At 36.8% G+C, this 18,964-nt stretch overlaps 1 protein-coding gene across 10 annotated transcripts in view; it reads right to left on the reverse strand.

Moving 5' to 3' along the window:
- LOC107507009 (proteasome maturation protein-like) overlaps nucleotides 1-18,964 on the reverse strand; it is a 175,245-nt gene that overhangs the window by 19,784 nt on the left and 136,497 nt on the right. For 7 of the 10 annotated variants that reach the window (XR_004950576.1, XM_036219758.1, XM_036219759.1 and 4 more), the window contains 2 exons: nucleotides 18,380-18,465; nucleotides 9,181-9,254 (listed from right to left, as the gene is read on the reverse strand). The gene's annotated coding sequence lies outside the window, so the exon portion shown is untranslated. Of the gene's footprint in view, nucleotides 1-6,106; nucleotides 6,286-9,180; nucleotides 9,255-18,379; nucleotides 18,466-18,964 lie in introns of those variants that run through there. The other 3 variants (XM_036219763.1, XM_036219762.1, XR_004950577.1) reach the window with 2 other exon arrangements.

Consider the following 18,964-nt stretch of genomic DNA (forward strand, 5'->3'; position numbering starts at 1 on the left):
TCTATGCCTTGCCAACATCCCAACCACTCATAAGGCAACTAGAACAAAAGTCACTAGGCCTCAGCAATGTTTGGGTCCTTGTTTGAACACCTGACCATCCCTCGGAGTATACACTGCACTGAAAATAACAGTAAAAAGAGGATCAGACTCGAGGTTAGGCCATCTGGAATAGGAACTCAAATCTGTGGCTGACTAGCTGTGTGGCCTTGAACCAGTCACTTATGTTCTTGTTTTCTCCATTTGAAATCCAACGAGATTGGACTAGATAATCTCTAAGGTCCCCTCTAGTTCTATGGTTTCCTATATTCATAGTTCTATATGAATAATGTACACAGGAGATAGTACATATTTGATTGCAGTAGGCAAGGGAAACAAGATAATCTTTTTCTCTGGTTAAATCAAATTAAGATTTGGTGTGTCCAAGATCAGGTCAAAAAGTGAACAAAATATGGTAAAGTACGGCAGGCTGATCGCTCCTGGAGAGAAAGAGCTGGGGTTCAGGCTTGGCTCTGCCAGGCTCTGGGCAGTGTTGGGTAAATTCACAAAAGCTTCTGAGAAGGGTGGGCTAGATGAACTCTGAAGTTATTTCCAATATCGAAATGATGGCTCAAACAGAAAAAAATTCAAATACCACATTATTCAGTGAATTTTACTCAATATTCTTGATAAAAATGGATATTGGCCTAAATAGTTATGAAACAAATATTCGGTTCCATATTACTCTGCATTGAAGAAATTTCAGTTGGTTTACCAATATATACTTAAAGTGGACATCCTGATAGGGGAGACAAGTAAGATTATAACCATCACAAATGTAAGGACATCTTTGCCATCATAGAAGTATGTTTCGACATCATACGCCAATTTGTAAAGGTGACTCTTAGCTACCATTGAAAAGATGAGTTTTTATGTTCATAGCTAATATCTTAATTTAGAAAGTCATACCAAATTAAACTGAAAATATTAGTTGCATGCCCATTTTACTTTTTAAAAAAGCTGTAAGCTTTCAATACTAAAGCCTTTTTAAAAACCATTCATTAGCTAAATTGTCATAAAATAAGCTGAATTTTAAATTGATTCCACTTGAAAACTAAAAGACTTAATGATACAAACTTAATTTAGTTTTCCATAATATTATTCTTAATTTAAAAATTACAAACACAAGTGCTAGCACCTTCTAAGTACTTGCCATGTTTACTAAAACACTAGTTACATCCACAAGACTAAAATACCCAACCAGTAAGGCCTCAATAGAGCCACTCAAAGGACCAAATGGCAATGGCTCCGACATGGACATGGTCCTTGTATTGGACCACTGTTGTCTTCTGTAAGGTTAATTGAGATAGAAAGACAGCCCTTGGGAATGCACTAGATGAGCAGATTACAAAAGAATTTAGAACTTCAAAGAGCACAAATTATACACAGATAGGATAACAGGAATATGATTTCTTCTATTTCAAGTCAAACCCGAAACCCTTGTTCCAGAAGTTTTCTGAAACATTTGAAAAACTTTTAAATCTACTTTGCAAACTTAAAGGCTATGAAAATGCTAAAGTTAGCCCATTTGGGGTTTGCACTTAACCATTGTTTCTTTCATGTGTGATTGAAGTAGACAGAGAAAATAAATTTATTAAAGATAATTTTTCAAGTATTTGTCATTTTCCAATTTTAATATCCTTTCCTTTCTATCTCATTTCCCTGCCATTGTCAATACTACATCTGACTTGTTGGTCTCATAAAGGTGGAAATTTATATGTGTGTATGGGTATATAACACATATTTTATACATATATGAGATGTATACACACACATGCACACATATAGCACGGAAAAGGAAGTATTGCTTGGTTTTCAGGTTGCTCTTTGTAAAAAACAATGTATTGCTTTTTGTGCCTCCATTTCCAATCAGCAACTTACTCTGAAAACTATTTCTTATATGTATAGATATATAAGGCTATAAAATATTCTTGTATGGAATAATGTATCTGAAGCCAGATATAGCTGCCATCCTGGTTCTGCTTTTCCTCATCTGATAACCTTAGAAAATTGTTTAACCTCACTGTGCCCCAGTGTCCTCATCCTTAAAATGGAGATAATAGTCACACTTACATCACAAGATTGTTGTGAGGATCAAAGGAGCTTATATGTTTAACAAAATTAGAATTGTACCTACCACTTATGAAGTACTAGAAAATTAGATATTATTATTACTATTGGTCTAGTTTATATTACAGAAGTATGTCAACAATTAAACTACTCTCATCAAAGATCTTGCAAGTATAGGAAGTCTTCAAAATATAAAATTTCATATTCTATCTTCCCCACCATCCTCTACTGAAATAGACATTTTATAACTATTATTTTTTATTAATATTTATGCCAAAGAAACTTCTCGACTTGGTTATAGACAGGTGCTGTCCCACAGAACTTTCTTTAATAATGGAAATATTCTATATCTGCCCTGTCCAACGCGGCAGTCACTGGCTACATGCAGCTAATGAGCATTTGAAATGTGGCTGATTTGACTAAAGATCTAAATATTTAATTATATTTTATTTAAATTATAATTAAAAGAGCCATAATGGCTAATACGGCTCCCATATTAGGCAACACCATTACAGAGCATTTGGGAATCATATAGACTTAAATTAATGGCTCTGACACTTACTACCTCTACAATCTTTAATTTCTTAGAGCTTCAGTTTAGTATGTAAAATAGAAAAAGTATCTATCATCTAGGGAAAAAAATGCAATAATATTAGTAAATGGCCTGGTGAAATGCAGTTTATAAATAATAGTTTTCCTGATTCTCTGCCCTCCTTTAAATTGACGTTTTTTTGTACAGAATGGCTCTTAGAAGGACTAGACAAAAAGCAGAGAGGACCTTTTAGCTCTTTTTTTAGATTTAAAAATGAAAAATTTGAGCCCCTCACTGTTATCACTTCCTTCACTGTAACTGTCAGTCTTGACAGGAAATGCAATGTTCTGTTTTGACAGAGACCCCTGAAATGCCTGAGCATCTTTCAAAAGGCACAAAAATAAGAGAATCCTCAGGACCCTCCCACACTCAGACAGGTGCATGTGGGGTCCCCATTAGGCTTTGGTCAGGGAGAGCCCAACTGTATATACTCGCCTGGATGCCTCTTGTTGCCTCTATCAAAAAGCAATCACTGTGGCCCAATAATCTTGTGATCTGGCTTCAATATCATCATCAAAGAACTGATCTCAAATGGTTGGGAGTTCCCAGGACAACCTACTTATATTGAAACTCTTCACAATTACATTTCTAAAAGGTGGCAGAAGAAATTTTTATGCAACATAGAAACGGAAGTGCAGTCTCTTTCAATGCTCATAAGGGTCTTGGATACATAACCTCAGGGAAAATCTGTGCAGAAAATTACAGTCCAGGTCGAGAATAAAGAACAAATTGCAGTATCAGCATTCCTAAAATTGAGACTTGGCTTCCGAAGGGCAGGATGGGGTCCAAAGACTTTGTCAGCAGCCTCAGTCCTTTTCTGAAGTTATCTTTTCTGGTGAGAAAACCTTCTACTATCAGACCTTGTATTTGATGCTTTAAAGGTTTTAGCCGAGTCGGCACCTTACCAGGTCCTAAGCATAAAGACTTCCTGGACATCCACGGCTTCATGGGAATAATGCATCATGATTGTAATCCAAAAATAGAAAAGACAACCCAACCATTATAAACTGTATGCCAGATAAATTGTGAGAGGGAACGATGTATGAATGTGAAATATTGATTTCATCCAACTCTGGGCTAATATATACCCAAAGGGAATAGAAGTAAAAAAAAAAAAAAAAAAAAGTGCCCAAATTATGAGGGAGTAGGGTACTGTGACAAAAGCACCCTGATATGAGATCTGGGTCCAGTTACTTGATTTTTTAAGCCTTGGTATCCTTAATATTGGGATAATATCACTTTGAGGATTATAAGAATTAATTGGACAATGTGTAAACTACTGAACACAATAATTACCATGGGGTTGATAGTCAACAAGACCTGTATTCTTCGCTCCTTAGATATTTTTAAATAATATTATGTTCATTTAGCTTCCAAAGTTATATCAGTCAATCTGAAAGTATTTATTTAACCTTTATTCAGATTTCAAAAATTAATTAATCATATATTAAGCCAGGATACCAATTTCAGCAAATTTTGATGAAGTTATGGGATTTAGTATGCCTGGGCCTCAAGTAAAGTTCAGGATTTAAGGATTTGATTTTCCCCTGATGCATGAATTAGAGGAACAAGAATTCTATAATACCAGCATTGGGTTCCATTTGCCTAAATTAGTATAATTGCTTTTTCACTGAACAATCCTTTATTATTGTTACCAAAGAGAGTTTTTCTACTGTGAGTTTTGACTACATCAATCCTCTTCTCCTCTAGGACTTCATATTGTATTCAAATAAGAAATAAGACCCTTGTAAATGGCTTCTGAAACTGCTTTGGGGTCACAATAAAATCCAAAGAAGATCCCACCTCCCATATTTCTATCTGCGTCCCTTGACTGACTTTTCTCATGCCAGTTTGACCATCATCTTATTCCTCCACTACATAAACTCATCTCTGGGTAGGCCTCGATGTTTTAGATGGAATTAAACACAGAGGGGAAGAAATGAGGGGGAAATGATTTTTCAGACCCCTTCCAATTCCGCAATGTTGTGATTTTAAAGTTATAAATCTAACTTTCTAAACCATCGCTTCCTCCCCCTTCTATCACAGTCATTCTATTCTTTTCAACAAGTGCCAAATGGAGAATGCACACCCCCATACACTTGCTTCCACAAGCCTTATCCAGAACAGAAAGTAAACCTCTTTAGTTTTTCATTAAAGTTGTAATTTAAAAAAATTATTCCTGATCTTTAGCCACTTCACTTGTGAAGCACCCAAGCTTAGTACTGAGCATGTAATTAGCACACCGTAAATACCTGTTAATTGATTTACAATGTTAATATTCATTCTTTTCATTTCACATACTTGTTTAGTGTTTTACCTGTTGTCTATTTATCCTCTACGCCTACCTACATTGTTGTTTTTCTCTAAAACTACAAGCTGCAAAGTGTAGGAGCCACGTTTCTTTGACTCACTGTGGATAATGGGCTGTAGAGAGATGCTTCAGCAGGCTTTTCAATTGATTGATTAATAGAACGATTGATGGATGGACAGAGGAAAGGGTGAATGCATAACAGCATTCTCCACTTGCTATTCCAACAGGCTAAATTTAGCAAAGGGGTCCCATTCTGCCCTTGCCCCCCTAAACAAAGCAGCAGAGGTAGGTGAGTGAGAGGGTCAAGGAACAGCCGCCCCTACCACACACAATGGAGGAGTGCGTCTTACAGAGGATACAGATTCTTTTTCCACTAATTGCTGCAAAACGTCTTTTGAGGCAAAGTGGTTATTTTCTATTATTTCTTGGCCATTTTCTTAGGATAGCATGTACTTTTTAAGTTATCAAAAAAATATCTGACAGCACCACACTTTTTTTAACCTTGCACTTTTAACTTTGAGTCGCACTAAATATAATTAATTTCCCCATCGCTGATAACTTATTTATTCATTTTTCTAGTATACATTGTCTATAGGTGGACTTGTTTCATAAATCTAAAAAAATACAAATGAGATAGGCAAAATATTTAAGTCTTTAAACCGTCAGATTTAATTTAGAATGCATGTTAATTTCAAGACCAAACTAAGGGTCTTGGGGCTCAAAGTCTTTTTTTTTTTTTTTTTTTTTAACCAGATTATTTTAGCCAAATAGAGGAGCGGGCAGAACTAGACACATGGAAGCAAGCAACAGATATCAGGGTTTTCATGAATTCTGACCAGAGATACAGAGCTATGTCTCAGTTCACATTTATTTCTACCAGTGCTACATGTAACATGTAAGAAGGATGAGTTCCCCAGGAGCTACATCTTGTGGGAATTCCCAGGAGTACTAACATTTTCGGTTAGTGCCATTATTCTTTCTGCCACTCAAGAAAATATATCAGAACCTTATAAGCAAATAAACTAGAATATAGTCAAACTTATTTTTTAATTGTTCATTCATTCATTTATTTGAAAATATGTATTGAGTACCTACTATGTGCCAGGTATGGCTCTAGGTACTGCAGATACATAGGTGAGAAGATATACAAGTTCTCTGCTCTCATAAAGCTTATATTCACATTATTTGGCCCTTGTTTTGCTAGCAATTAGTTGGATACAGTGCACCACTGGTATACTCATTCCTTCTCTTTGGCATCTTGACACTGTTCTATGGCCTGTGGAGAATACAGACAGAAATAGGATATGAGCTAATGAAGGAATATAATTCAATCCTCAACAAATCTTCAGTGTCCACTATGTAGGAGGGAACCGTCCAGGAGAATGTCTATGCTCTTCCCTTTAGCACTGAGATTATTATCACAGTAATATGGCTCTACACTCCCTCTAGAAATCTCCATTAACCATGAATGGTAATGGAGACTCATGGATCTTATTAGAGGCTGTCATAATACTCCATTGTAGAAGAATATCTCACAATAGATTTATGTTAGATTGGTATTTTTAAAAGCAGTTTATGAAACTATATGCAACATAACACACTTTTACTAAAAGACAAAGAATAATTATGCATAGAAAATGATGGCCAGACTATTTAGCAATATGTCGGCAATGAATAGCTCCGGTTAGGATCGTGGGTGCTGTGTATATCTAAATGCATGTGGATTCATGTGTGCATGTACTTTTCAATCTTTCCTAAATTTTCTACAATGGAAGTATTTACTAAATTCTCTACTTACTGGGAGAAAAATTTTACCCCTTCTCCCAAAAAACAACAACAAATATCACTGCAACAGAAGAGGAACTACAAAGACAGAGGAGCCAGCCTCTTTGTCCAGGTGCCCCCCTTCTGTAGATTCTAAGGCGATATGCTTTGGCCTTGCCAAACTTGGCATGAAGCTCTGAAGTTTTTCTTGTCAAATTTCACTTAGATCTATTAGCCAGCAGGTACCCAGTGACCATAATTTTTTAAACACTAGTATTAGGTGCAGTGCATAGGTGGTAATTTATAACCTATGAATAGTTGGTAATTCTTGCAATAGCACTTATTCTCCTGAAATAAATTATACATTTTTCACAAATATCATCAAAAGAAACTTATCACAATGGTATCAAATGCAAGACCTCTCTATAAAAATTTTTTGAAGTGGGTGGTGGATTTCTAAATCAGCCAAGGTACTATCCCCACTTAAGAGATATGTAATAAAAAGAAAGAGCCTGCAAAAACAAAAACAATGACATGGTGTACCTTCTTTCATTTAAGTCTGTTTCTTCCAAACTGATTGCCCCCCTCCCTTCCACCTCATGGAGAAAGCACAATGTCATTCACCAGTGGAGAGAAAATAAACAATTGTATAAACTCATAGAATCATCTTATCACAAATGGGCAAATATACTTAATGATTAATTATCTGCAAAGACTTCAGTCTTGTCGCCTTTCAATTTTCTGGTCAGCATTTTAAAAAAGGAACCAATTATAATTAGTAAAATAATTTTTCAGGTTCTTACAGAGCTGATTCTCTACGAAGCTCTTGGAAAAGCTTGCTTTTATTTTGTGTGTGTTTTTTAAAGTTAATATAAGAATATTATATTATATTTCACTCCTATGTGAAAGCTAAGAGCACTTGCATACTTAACCCACATCCAAATCAGTAAAATATCTTTTTAAAGATCCCTATTGTTTTTTTTTTTTTTTAGGCACAAATCTAGGAGCTCTGAGTTTCTACTGCCATTCATCTGTGATGAATGGCAAAAAGAGAGCTTAAACCTCCCAGACAGAAAGTTGTATTTGAGAGTTAGTATGAGATTTGCTTCACCCATGTGAATTATCTCAGGATAATAGTAATAATAGAATCTGAGAAGATGATGATATGTACAGCTAACATAGAGTCAGATTTACAGATATATATATAGATAGTTCCAATTAACTACTAGTTCAATTTAGAAAAGAATTACCTCCTGAGAAAAGAGGGTTTGAGTTTATCTCTCTGTCCCTCACTCCTTTACCTTTGAGCTTTTGGGGGGCCAGAAATGCTAACCTTAATTAATGGCAGAGCCACTAGATCCCAGGCAAGGGTTTGGGTCCCAGTCCCGGGTCTCCTCCTGTGCCTCTCCCGGGAGTAACGAGCAAGCAGGCTTCATTACTGGCAGCTGAGGGGAAGGGTCACTGGGAATGGATTTGCAGGGCCCTCATTGAGGGATCACTCCATGCTGAGAGGAGCTGGCCATGCTCTCGGACACCTGGTCATTAACATTGCTAATTAGCAGCCATTAATCAGGGCGCTCGCTTTTTTTTGTTGTTGTTGCATGTCACTGGCTCAGAGGAACCGAGTGAATAAGAAGATTGTTTCGTTACCTCCACAAGAGGTGGAATGAAAGCAGTTCCCATCAGCTCAAGATGAGATGGATTAAGGGAAAGGTTAGACAACAGTTTGAGATGAGCTGGGGTGGGAGGGGGGTTATTGGAGGGGCCAGGAGACCTGAGCTGTCTGCTCAGGGAAAATCAGTCACCTATAATTAATGAAATCTACTGCAACCTAATTCTAATCATCCTGTGAGCAGTCCTCTAACAACCAAATTTGTGTATCTTAAGTGCTTTATATTCTTCTGTTAATACAGGGAATTATGTTTAAGTCATTTTAAGTCTGTTTGGAACTCAGTATATTTAAATTTGATATTTTCTGCCTTCTCATTCTAATTTCATTTTCCTCCTAAAAGATTATCACAATTTAAAATTTTAAGTAGTTATAGCTAAAGCACTTTTACAATATCTTCACTTATTTACCCAAATGTATACATCCTGACCAACAGTCAAAGGGTAATTTGAAAAATAATAATTCTACAGTTTTTAGAATGGGAATAATAAAAATAAGTGGTTTATTCTTACTTCTAACTACTCCTAGAAGGCAAGAGGGAATGAAAAGACACTATGTTGATTTGTATACAGTGACACTGAGAAGAATAATGTCATTAAAAAGAGCTAAAGATTGTACATGTCTCTGTGTGAGTTGTTTTTTGTCGTTAATTCAAATGCAATGCAATAACATGTTTTAATGGAGCATTTGCTCTTCTGGAATGTGAGGTGTCATTTGTGTATAGCACATTACACTTACCTTAATTTTCTGGAAAATGAAAATCTTCATAACAGGTTGCATGTCACAGTGTTGTCATTGTCATAGTTCTTTATCTAGAAAAAAATATTGTGAGAATACTTATATACTTCGCAGTTAGTTAGCTGCTATGAATTCATTCATTTATTTATTTAAATGTGTTCACCCAAGAGCTGCAAACCACATCTCCTCAACTTATGCGGTGAGTTCTCTTTATTAAATAGTGAGTACTTCATGCAACTTTCTGCTGTTTCTGCTCTAGTCTATAGTGGGTTGCAAAACATGGTTTGCAGCGGCACTGAGAGACAAGAAAGTAGAGATTGCCTAAGTATTTATTAATGTTGTGGCCTCATTTGGACATGTGTAATAAATATACATTTGCACATGTAATACGTATCCCTGCACTTTCAAAGCAAAATTATTCATTTAATGGGTCCTACATTTCCAAACAATAAAAAGTTAAACCTGTTTTTTATGTACTAATTTGCTCTGTTTACAAAGAACTATGAAGTTGTTGGGGGAAAGGAAGCAAGTATGTAAAACTAATCTGAGGAGCATTTCAATTGGGTTGGGAATCCATAATATGATTTCTAGGACTTCATGGGAAAGTTGAACACTCAAGGGGAAGTTACACAAAGAACAGCTGAGAAAAAGTTGCATTCTGGCACAGAATCATGCAAATGGGGCACATTCTTCAGTTTTCTCATGACGGATTGCCTCTGAAACCACTGAGCCAAGCTGCAGCAATGCTAATGAGGGAGATGCATCAATGAACAGTGTCATCCCAGGGGCTTCCAAAGGGTACGGGGGAGGGGGGGCGGGGGGGGGGGGAAGGGTTCGAACACAGAGGGAGTTGGAGGAGGAAGACGGAAGAAAGAAAGGAAGAAGAAAGTGAAGGGTGGGGGAGGAAAAAAGAAAAAAAATGGAGGGAGAGTAGTTGAACTTTGAATTATTAGGGCTAGGCCTTTAAAAAACAAAACTAATTTAGTAGGTAGTGATAGAAGATACAAAATGAACAGCGCTATAATTATATTCTATAAGATTTTAGAGATTTTAAGAAACAAAATAGAATGGGAGATTGAAAACTGCCTGTTGGACTAAAAACAAATTAAAATCGGGAGCTAAAATGCTCTGCCCAGAGAATAGCTTGTGGTTTTTTTATTGAGGACTCTGGACTATAATGGAAAAGACTGGGGGACCATCTATGCCAGGGGGAAAAAAGTAGCACTTTTCAGTCTTAACTTCTTTGTGGTTGCAGATTTCTCATTTGAATATTTTTTTAATTTCTGTAAAGGCATACATTCGTAGCTCATTTACCACAAATGAAAGACAGTTTGCTTGTCATTCCAATTATGTTTTGAAAGGTTTTTTTTTTTTAATCTTTAACAGCATAAACACAAAGATTAGTTTTTTAAAAAAGAATGTTGCTCCTGAGGTTAACAAATGACTTTGTTGTAGAGATCTGTGAGATTTCTCTTTCTTGAGTTGCTGCTAAACCCCTACATACCACTTGCTTCCATCCCACCTAGTGAATGCAAAATTATTAATTTACTTTGCAAGTGCCTTCCATTCTGAGTTTCCAATGTTCATTTCTCATGGAAATCAATCAATAGCTATTTATTGAGTACTTATTATATTTAAGACACTTGAAAGTGTTTGTATAAAGAAACGTCTGGAAAAATATGTAACTGTTAAGTTTCAGACCTTTTAAAGTGGTATAAAGTTTCCAAAAATTATGAATCAACTCCCTTTATAAAAACACCACTGTGAGAACAGGCAATTTGGTATTGATGTGTGGGACACTTCCAAAATGTCCCACTGAAATATATTCAGTGCTGGTTCAACCAAAGGTATAGTTAAAATGTGTTCTATTTTTCCTTTCAGTATATTATTTTATTAGCATCTGGTTTTAAAAATATAGACAGCTAACTGTGTCCCCTGTCTGCTAGCCATTTCAGCCCCTTTAGCTAGGTCAATAAACAACTTAAATTAAAAAATAATTGACTGGTAAATTTAAACTCCTTAATCTATGAGGAGTATATAAGGATCTCTGCCCTAACCGATCCAAATATACTGAGACTAAAATTGGGTCCCTTTTATTCTTTTGCTCCATTTCAACCAATAGAACTGCAAGATTCAGAATTAAAGCTCCCCAACTTACTCTATTGTGTATTACAGTTCATATGGTATAGTTTCCAAGACCACCCACAGTTCTGAGACTGCCTAATGGAAGATTGTATCAGCTGCTGTACCTAATGATGACTAGATGAGTTAAGAATGAAGTGTTAACATTCACAGTACTTGTGGGCACAAAACAGATTATTCACATCATTTAAAAAATAACCTTTGTGACAAAATGCATTTATTTCTGTAACACATTTCTAACTAATCAAGTATATTACCTATTGAAATTAGCTTCAAATTTTTAATTTCTTATATAAAAAAATAAAGTATATTGCATTAGAGGATCTGTTATATATTTAGACAATTTGAAATTATATATTAATGGAAACTGCAAAGCACATTTCTGGCATCTCACAGTGTCATTACAAGTATAATTATGAGCACTGTTATTAATTGGTGGTTCACTATTGTCCATCACACACTTAAGAGATCCCACAGTGTCTCATAAACTTTCCCTCTGAAAAATCTATAAAAGCAGAGAGAATACATTTGAACAAGACATTTGGGAGTAAAGGCCGAAGCGGCCCCTCTTCTTGCTCCTCTGCCTTCCTTTCCAAAAAGGGACATTTCTTCAAAGTCTCCTGTTTTGTTTATTAATTCTCTATGATTTACTCCGCAATATGTTCATGTCCATAAATTATTTGTTACTATTTAGTTTGCTAGCTTGCTTATTTCCTTGCTAGCTTTTAAATCTTAGAATAAAACTGATACTCCAAGAATATGCACCAATGTTAATCCTCCTGAAATACTGTCATCAAGTATGAGGGAGTGCTGCAATCAGTGAGACTTCCTTTGGGCTCAGGGACTCTGATATTAAGCCCTGCTGCAGAGTCACCATGTGGCTTGGGGCACTTAAGTCTCTTGGTTGCTTTGGTCCTCAGCTTCCTCATGCATAAAATGAAATGGGTAGACTAGGTGTTGATCTTTTCACTATTAGGATGCTATAATAATTCTAGTGACACATTTTGTTATTTCAATGAAGAGGAATTGCTACTAAGAGATTAACATAGTTCAACTCTGTGAATCTTTCCCAATAAAAGGATTTTAAGAGTACATAGCTTCCACACACAAAATATAAAAATAAAAACCTACTTACTGTTTTTGGTCAATTTAACCCCCCAAAACTTTAAAAACCAAAACCTGGAAAAAAAAAAAAGTCCTCTTTGTATCTCTTTTTGTTTTTGTTTGTTCAATAAAACCATGTTTAATTGGAAATAAGTAATCAAAGCTTTTTTCTTGGAGCATAATTCCAAGAGGAAGATGCAGAAAGAAGCTAAAAAATCTTATAACTAGTTTTTATTTTTGCCATTTAAAAATGTCTAAATTTTGTACAGTTATCCATGAGACTCAGTGTCCAACACATTTTACATCCTTAACTATGGTGTCTTGGTTTCAAGCTCAGGCTCCAGAATCAATCCTGGGTTGAAAGCCTACCTCCTCTTTAGTTATGAAGTTATTCATCCTAAGCCTCACAACTCTCTTCTGTAAGATAAAGATAATAATACCACACAGAGTTGAGGGGTTATTTAAATAAGTTAAGTGTTCAGCACAGGGTTTGGCCCAAGGTAAGAGCCCCATTAATGTCCTCTCTTATTAATACCATTACCAGATAGTGGGAATTGATATTTCCCTCAATATTAAAGGCCCATTGTCAAGATGGGACAGATGTGTGGAGCATACTAGAGATAATATAATAGAAAAGTAACCCAGAACACTTAGCCAAATGTTGTCTAAATTATCTTCCAAAAATAACTCCTTCGACCAAAAACAAAAAGGCTTCCATCTCCCTTCCCCTCTCCTCTCCATGATCCCACCCCCAACTTACTAACACAGTGCTCAGCCTATACAGATAGTCATCTCTGCTGACATGGTGACTACCTGCACATGCAGAATCAGTTCCTAGGGATCATCTTGAGGTTACTTCCTATCCTAGCTGACAAACCCAACCCACCCCGCCAGCACCCTTGGGGTCAATCTGGCCAGGTTCGCCCTCACCTCTCTAACATCGCTTATGAGCCCCCTCCTTCACTCCACTCCAAAGTAGTCTCCTTCTTCCCAGACTTCAGTCTGACACTCTTCACCCCTTAATTAGCTCCCTATTTCACTCAGTATCAAGTCTAATGTACTTCATATAGCCTTCCAGGAACTTCTTTCTTTCTGAGCCTCAATTTCCTTCTCTGCCTTCTACCCACAACCCAACTTCCAGACATATTGTACTACCAAAAGTTCTCAAAACTCCTCACTGTTCACCTGCACCTCCAGGCTATCAGGGATTCTCTTTTTTCTGAAATACTCTTTCTCCCTCTCCCTGAACCTCCCCTTTCGGACTCCCCATAGCTAATTTCTATGGCTTTAAGTTCTTAGCTTATTAGGGATCCTTTCCTGACCACAGAGGATTTGGTTAAGGACCTGCTCAGGTGTTCCACGGATTTCCAGTCCTTACCCTTATCAGAGTTTTGGGTTTTTTGTTTGTCTGTTTCTTTGTTTTAGCAAATATCATTGCAGTAGGCTATGTGCTTATTTGTCCTACACCAAATAATAAATTCCCTGACAGAGGGGGCTGGTTTACCATTGTACCTCCAGCTCTGATCACAGAGCCTTTCCCTATATTAAGTCTTCAGTAAATATTTATTGCATGGCTTTCTTTTATTTTCTTTTTTATCTATCCTCAAATAATCATGTTTGCTATCAAACATAAAAACAATTATATTGATTATAAAAGTCATTTTTAATAAGTTGCATCAACCTTAGAAACTGTCATTAACTAGCCACAACCATAGAAGTGACATGGACCTAATGAAACACATCATCTATCACCTTACAGCTATACTGTCCAGGAGAATGTTGAAGAGAGGTCCTTGAAGAGCTACTAAATTTCTATTAAAGAAATATTTGCTGTCTCATTTATGCATTTCAAGGTGTCCCTTACATCCTGAAGGCTTAAGAACTTGGGGAGAGAGTGTTATAGGGGAGGTAAAAGAGCATAGAGCCATTAGGAATAACTGGACAGATTTACATCTTCAAGTCATGATTGCTTGTACAGAAAAAAATTGGGACATAAATCTTTATAAAATGTTTTATTTATAATTAAAAAAAAAAAACTGTGAGGTTTTCTGACCCCTGTACCTGTATAGCGTGTGGGTATGCGGGTGTGAAATTAAGGTGGGCAGTTCTCTTCATTGTGTCTTATGGCTCATACTAATTATTTAAGAAGCACTTTTCTTTATATCCTCCTCTACCCTGATTTTACCCAGTGTTTCACCAAGCCAGACCTTCCTGTATATCACATGCCAGTAAAGAAACATCTCATATACCTTAGCTCTAATCACAAAATTTCTTACTGGAACACTCACCTCACTTCACTTTTGACCTCATTCCCATTCCATTTTCTCCAGACTTTGAATTAAGCCTATTTTGGTGCCCACTTTTGGCTTCCATTATGGATTCTGGAACTTGTTTTATCTCAAGTTTCCTCCTCAATGTTCTTTTAGAACTTGGTTTCCCGAAGCTCGATGTTTAACTAATTTCACTACTAGACCCTAATTCCCCTACAAGGGTAGATTTTATTAAATCTTTTTTACCAGAAATAAATATTTTATATACATCAAGAGCCAACTTAAAAAATAAATAGCCGTTCTAGAACCAAATATTCATGGTGAACTTTGAACCACCTGGGTCTCCAACCACCTAGTGGGTTGGTGTTTCCTGAAGTATAAGACATGTACCACCTGTGGGCATGCAACTCGTGATGAGCTATGCAGGTGACACTCTAGCATGGCCCACAAAGTGTGAAAGTCATTTTCAGTTTTCTTTCACTCCTCCTGGCTACAATAAGGACAAAATCTCAGCTAATCTTAAACACCCTTCCTATATTTCACAGCACCTCTATCACAAAAGAATTTTAAAACAGTTGTTTTCATCTGATTACTTTAATGCTTATGTTCTCTTTATGGCATATCAGATTATTTTACAATATTTTTAGTGGTATTTTCATAGTAATAGTTTCTTCGTAATAGTGTGATTAGTGTGATATTTACATACTAGTTTCCCTTGCAACTAAATTATATTAAAGGTAAATCCATATAAAGAAAATATTATTTAAAAATTAGTGCAGGTAGTATGTGGCCATTATTTTTAAAAAAAAATAAAAGTGGTCATGAATGGCTGAATTTTGGTAAACAATTAAAAAATAGGCCAAAATTGTAGATCAAAATTATGAATTACACTTAGGTATCAATAATAATTTAGATATTTTCTGAACCTCGAAATGCCAGATTTTCTTAAAATCAGCAATAAAAGCATTTTCTTTAATTCTCTAAGAATTTCTTGAGGTCATTTAAAAAAAAAATAGAATCTCCCCATACTTGCATCCCTGGTCCTTTTCTTCCTCAAAACCATGAAATGATTGTTCCATAGACGACAGCATGGGTCGACCGAAAAGAAAAAAAAAGGATCCTTTAGTCCCATAATACCAAAAGAATAAGCAGAACCTTGAGAAAACAAGCTTGTGTTCAAGAAAATAATTTTCATTGCCAGCACCTAACCACCGGCCTCTTTCTTAAGAAGAAGATGAGGCCCACGGAGTAATAAAAGACCCTATAGAACTGCATGAAAGTTCCACATATGTACTCCCTGAGTGGCCTTCAAGGGTGTAAGGGCAGGAGGGGGGCAGAGGAATCGGGCTAAGAGCAAGACAAAAAACATCTTGCTTCTGGAGAAGCAGTTCATCTTACACACAAAAAAGCTAATGAACATGGCAGGTTCCTGTTTGCAGAAGATGTTATCGGTGAAAAACAACAATAAAAATAATAATCGTAATAATAATAATAAGATGAGCCCTAGCAGTTGGGGTTTCTGCAATTACAGTGTGAATTGCATGAGAGGATTATATGAAGTGCTCTTGGCTTGGAGGGGGAAGTAAGACGCCTCGGCTTGTGAGTAGCAAGCAGCTGCTTGGGGGCCGTGCACCTGTCGGGTCCAAGGCTGTTTTCACCTCGAGAGGAAAACAGGGCCTTTCTCTTTCCCTTTCATGGCCCCCAGTCCAAAAACCACCTCTAAGGAGGGGGGAGAAATGGAGAGAAAAACAGAGAGGAGAGAAAGGTGGGAAAAAAAAGACTAAAAAAGTTCGGCTGTAACAGCAAGAGCGGCTCCCTACTTAGTGAGACAATTATGGGGCAGGAGAGCAGGGGGAAAGGTAGGGGTGGGAGGAGGGCGACAAGTGGGAGGGAATGACTTCATTTTAATGCAGCAACAGACAGAGCACGATCTGATATTGGCAAAGTTTCAACAAAAATGGGGGGTGAGGGCGGGAGGAGAAGAAAGGACTCTTTTACTGTTTCAGGCGGCTAAGTCTTCCCGAGGAGCATAAGCTCAGCTCGACATTCTGGGAATAGCAATGAGGCACACACAACAATCAAAACACACTAAATCTGTTTGATGATTCAAACACATCATGCATCTGCACCCACCAAATAGGGCTTCAATTAAATAACCTTGCAGATTTGAACAGGAAAAGAAGGGAGAGCGTGAGGAGTTTTAATTAGTAACTCCAAATACAAGCCGTTCTGTAAAAATTCGGTGTTTGCACTACACTTTATTCTAAAGTGAGTTGTAAGCGCGTGCTGCTTAAAAAGCACGACCAGCTCCTCACTAACACCGGCTTGAAGTTGTGTTTCCTTCCTTACCAAGAAGACTACAGGAAGCTGCTTCAAGGAGCCCTTTACCAAAGAGGTGAGAAGAGCCTGCAGGAGGCTTTTTCACACATTCATACAAATGCATGCATATACACAGACCTTTTCCAGTATTACAGAGGAAAACTCTCTGTTTATTAAAGCAACACACACACATGAGCCCACACACAACACACACACACACACACACACGTACTCAAATCAGGTCATTGTGCAAACTATGATTTCTGTTACCAAGAATTTTTACTTACAAGGATTTTTATTTCTATGTCCAGATTAATTATTTCACTACACAATTATAACTTTGTCTTTGAGCATATGATCTATCATATATGTCTGTATCCACACTGTAGAATAACACACAGCTGTGAATGATGTGCTTGAGTGCCCCAGAAAAGGCCTTTTTTTGTTGTTAGAGAGATCCAGATTCACTTATTTTCAGACTGACTTCCAAATAAGCTTGGCGTGGTCTGCTTGCTTTTAAAAAAATCAAAAGGAAATAATTCATATTGAAGAGTGGGAAAGCATTTGTAAGGCTCTCTATTTGGACTCTTAGAAACACTCCTCTCTTTTATTGAAAATTTATTCTACCTTCAACCTAAGCAGAAATTTGGAGAAATGAGAACAGGTTTTTAAAAATTCCTGGAATACATCCTCCCCCACCACACACACACAGACTCTAAATACATCAGTTATCTGACAGAATGTAAATAAAATATATTTGAAATATAAACATTTTTCTCAACATGAATCTCTGAGGTTAATCCAAAAACTATTTAGTAGAACAAGAAAGCCAAATCTGCAAATTAATAAGACATGAAAATAGATTAAATCACTCTTTAGGGCCTAAAAATACAAATGAATCACAAAAAGGGAGGTAAGAGGTGAAGAGTAGGAGCATGAACATAAAATGTCTCACCACATCCATAATTTCAAAGAGTAATTTGAGCTATTGGTTGGGGGGGGGGGTGGGTGTTGAACCATGGTGGCAGTTGTACTTTTTAGAAAGTATATAATTTTGAGTCAAAAACAGAGTTCAAAAGGAATTAAAGCCTAGGACATTGGATAAACCCATCGGTCCATGAAAATGTACCCCTTTTATAAATCTGCAAGACTTAGGTAAAATATGAAATAAAAAATGGACAGTTTTGTTAATCAGGGAAATGGAAATTGCCCGCACTCGTGGTAACTTCTGAAAGTAAAGAGACTTCACAACATCCCTCAGTCAGTTCCCCTCGGTACGTGGGTGAACCTTCACCTCCCACTGCAAAATAAGGCCAGATTTCGGGTGAGTTCTTCCCTAATGAAAATGAGGAAGGCACTTCAACCTGAGAGGCTGGAATCCTGAGTCTCAATCCTAAGTTGGAGTAGCCTTGATGAAATTACTTGCTCTCTCTGGCTTCAGTGTGTTCATCTATAAAACGGGAAAGTTGAATCATTAGATAGTCTCGGAAATGTCATCGGGTTATAAAATCCTGTGATTCCATGGGTAGAACCAGAAAAGACTGATACATATTTTGCACCAAGTGGTAGGCAAGCCGATTTCTATTTCTCTCTCACTGCTCTTACTGCCACGATTAAAATTCTCAAAAAGATAAATCCCCAATAACTCACAGCTTTGATGGAAGCTCTTTAATTATTCTGAGTAATCTCAAAAGAGTCTAACAGGATAAAAGTAAATTGTCAATTATAGAGTCCCTGGAAGTTCTGACCACTCACCATCTTTAAAATCTTTAAAGCCCCAATATTTTTCAAGGTGTATCATATGAGGTGGGGGTTCAGAATCTCAGTAGAAAATGGGGTAAAAGGCACTTGTTTAGCTTATTCATAACTCCCACCCACCAACTCAATCCACACTCCTTAGTGGGACGTTGCTATTAATAGGAGTGTGTTCTTATCAGGTACTAGGAGGA

The sequence above is a fragment of the Rousettus aegyptiacus genome, unplaced genomic scaffold (assembly GCF_014176215.1).
Source record: "Rousettus aegyptiacus isolate mRouAeg1 unplaced genomic scaffold, mRouAeg1.p scaffold_m13_p_4, whole genome shotgun sequence".
NCBI classification, from domain to species: domain Eukaryota; kingdom Metazoa; phylum Chordata; class Mammalia; order Chiroptera; family Pteropodidae; genus Rousettus; species Rousettus aegyptiacus.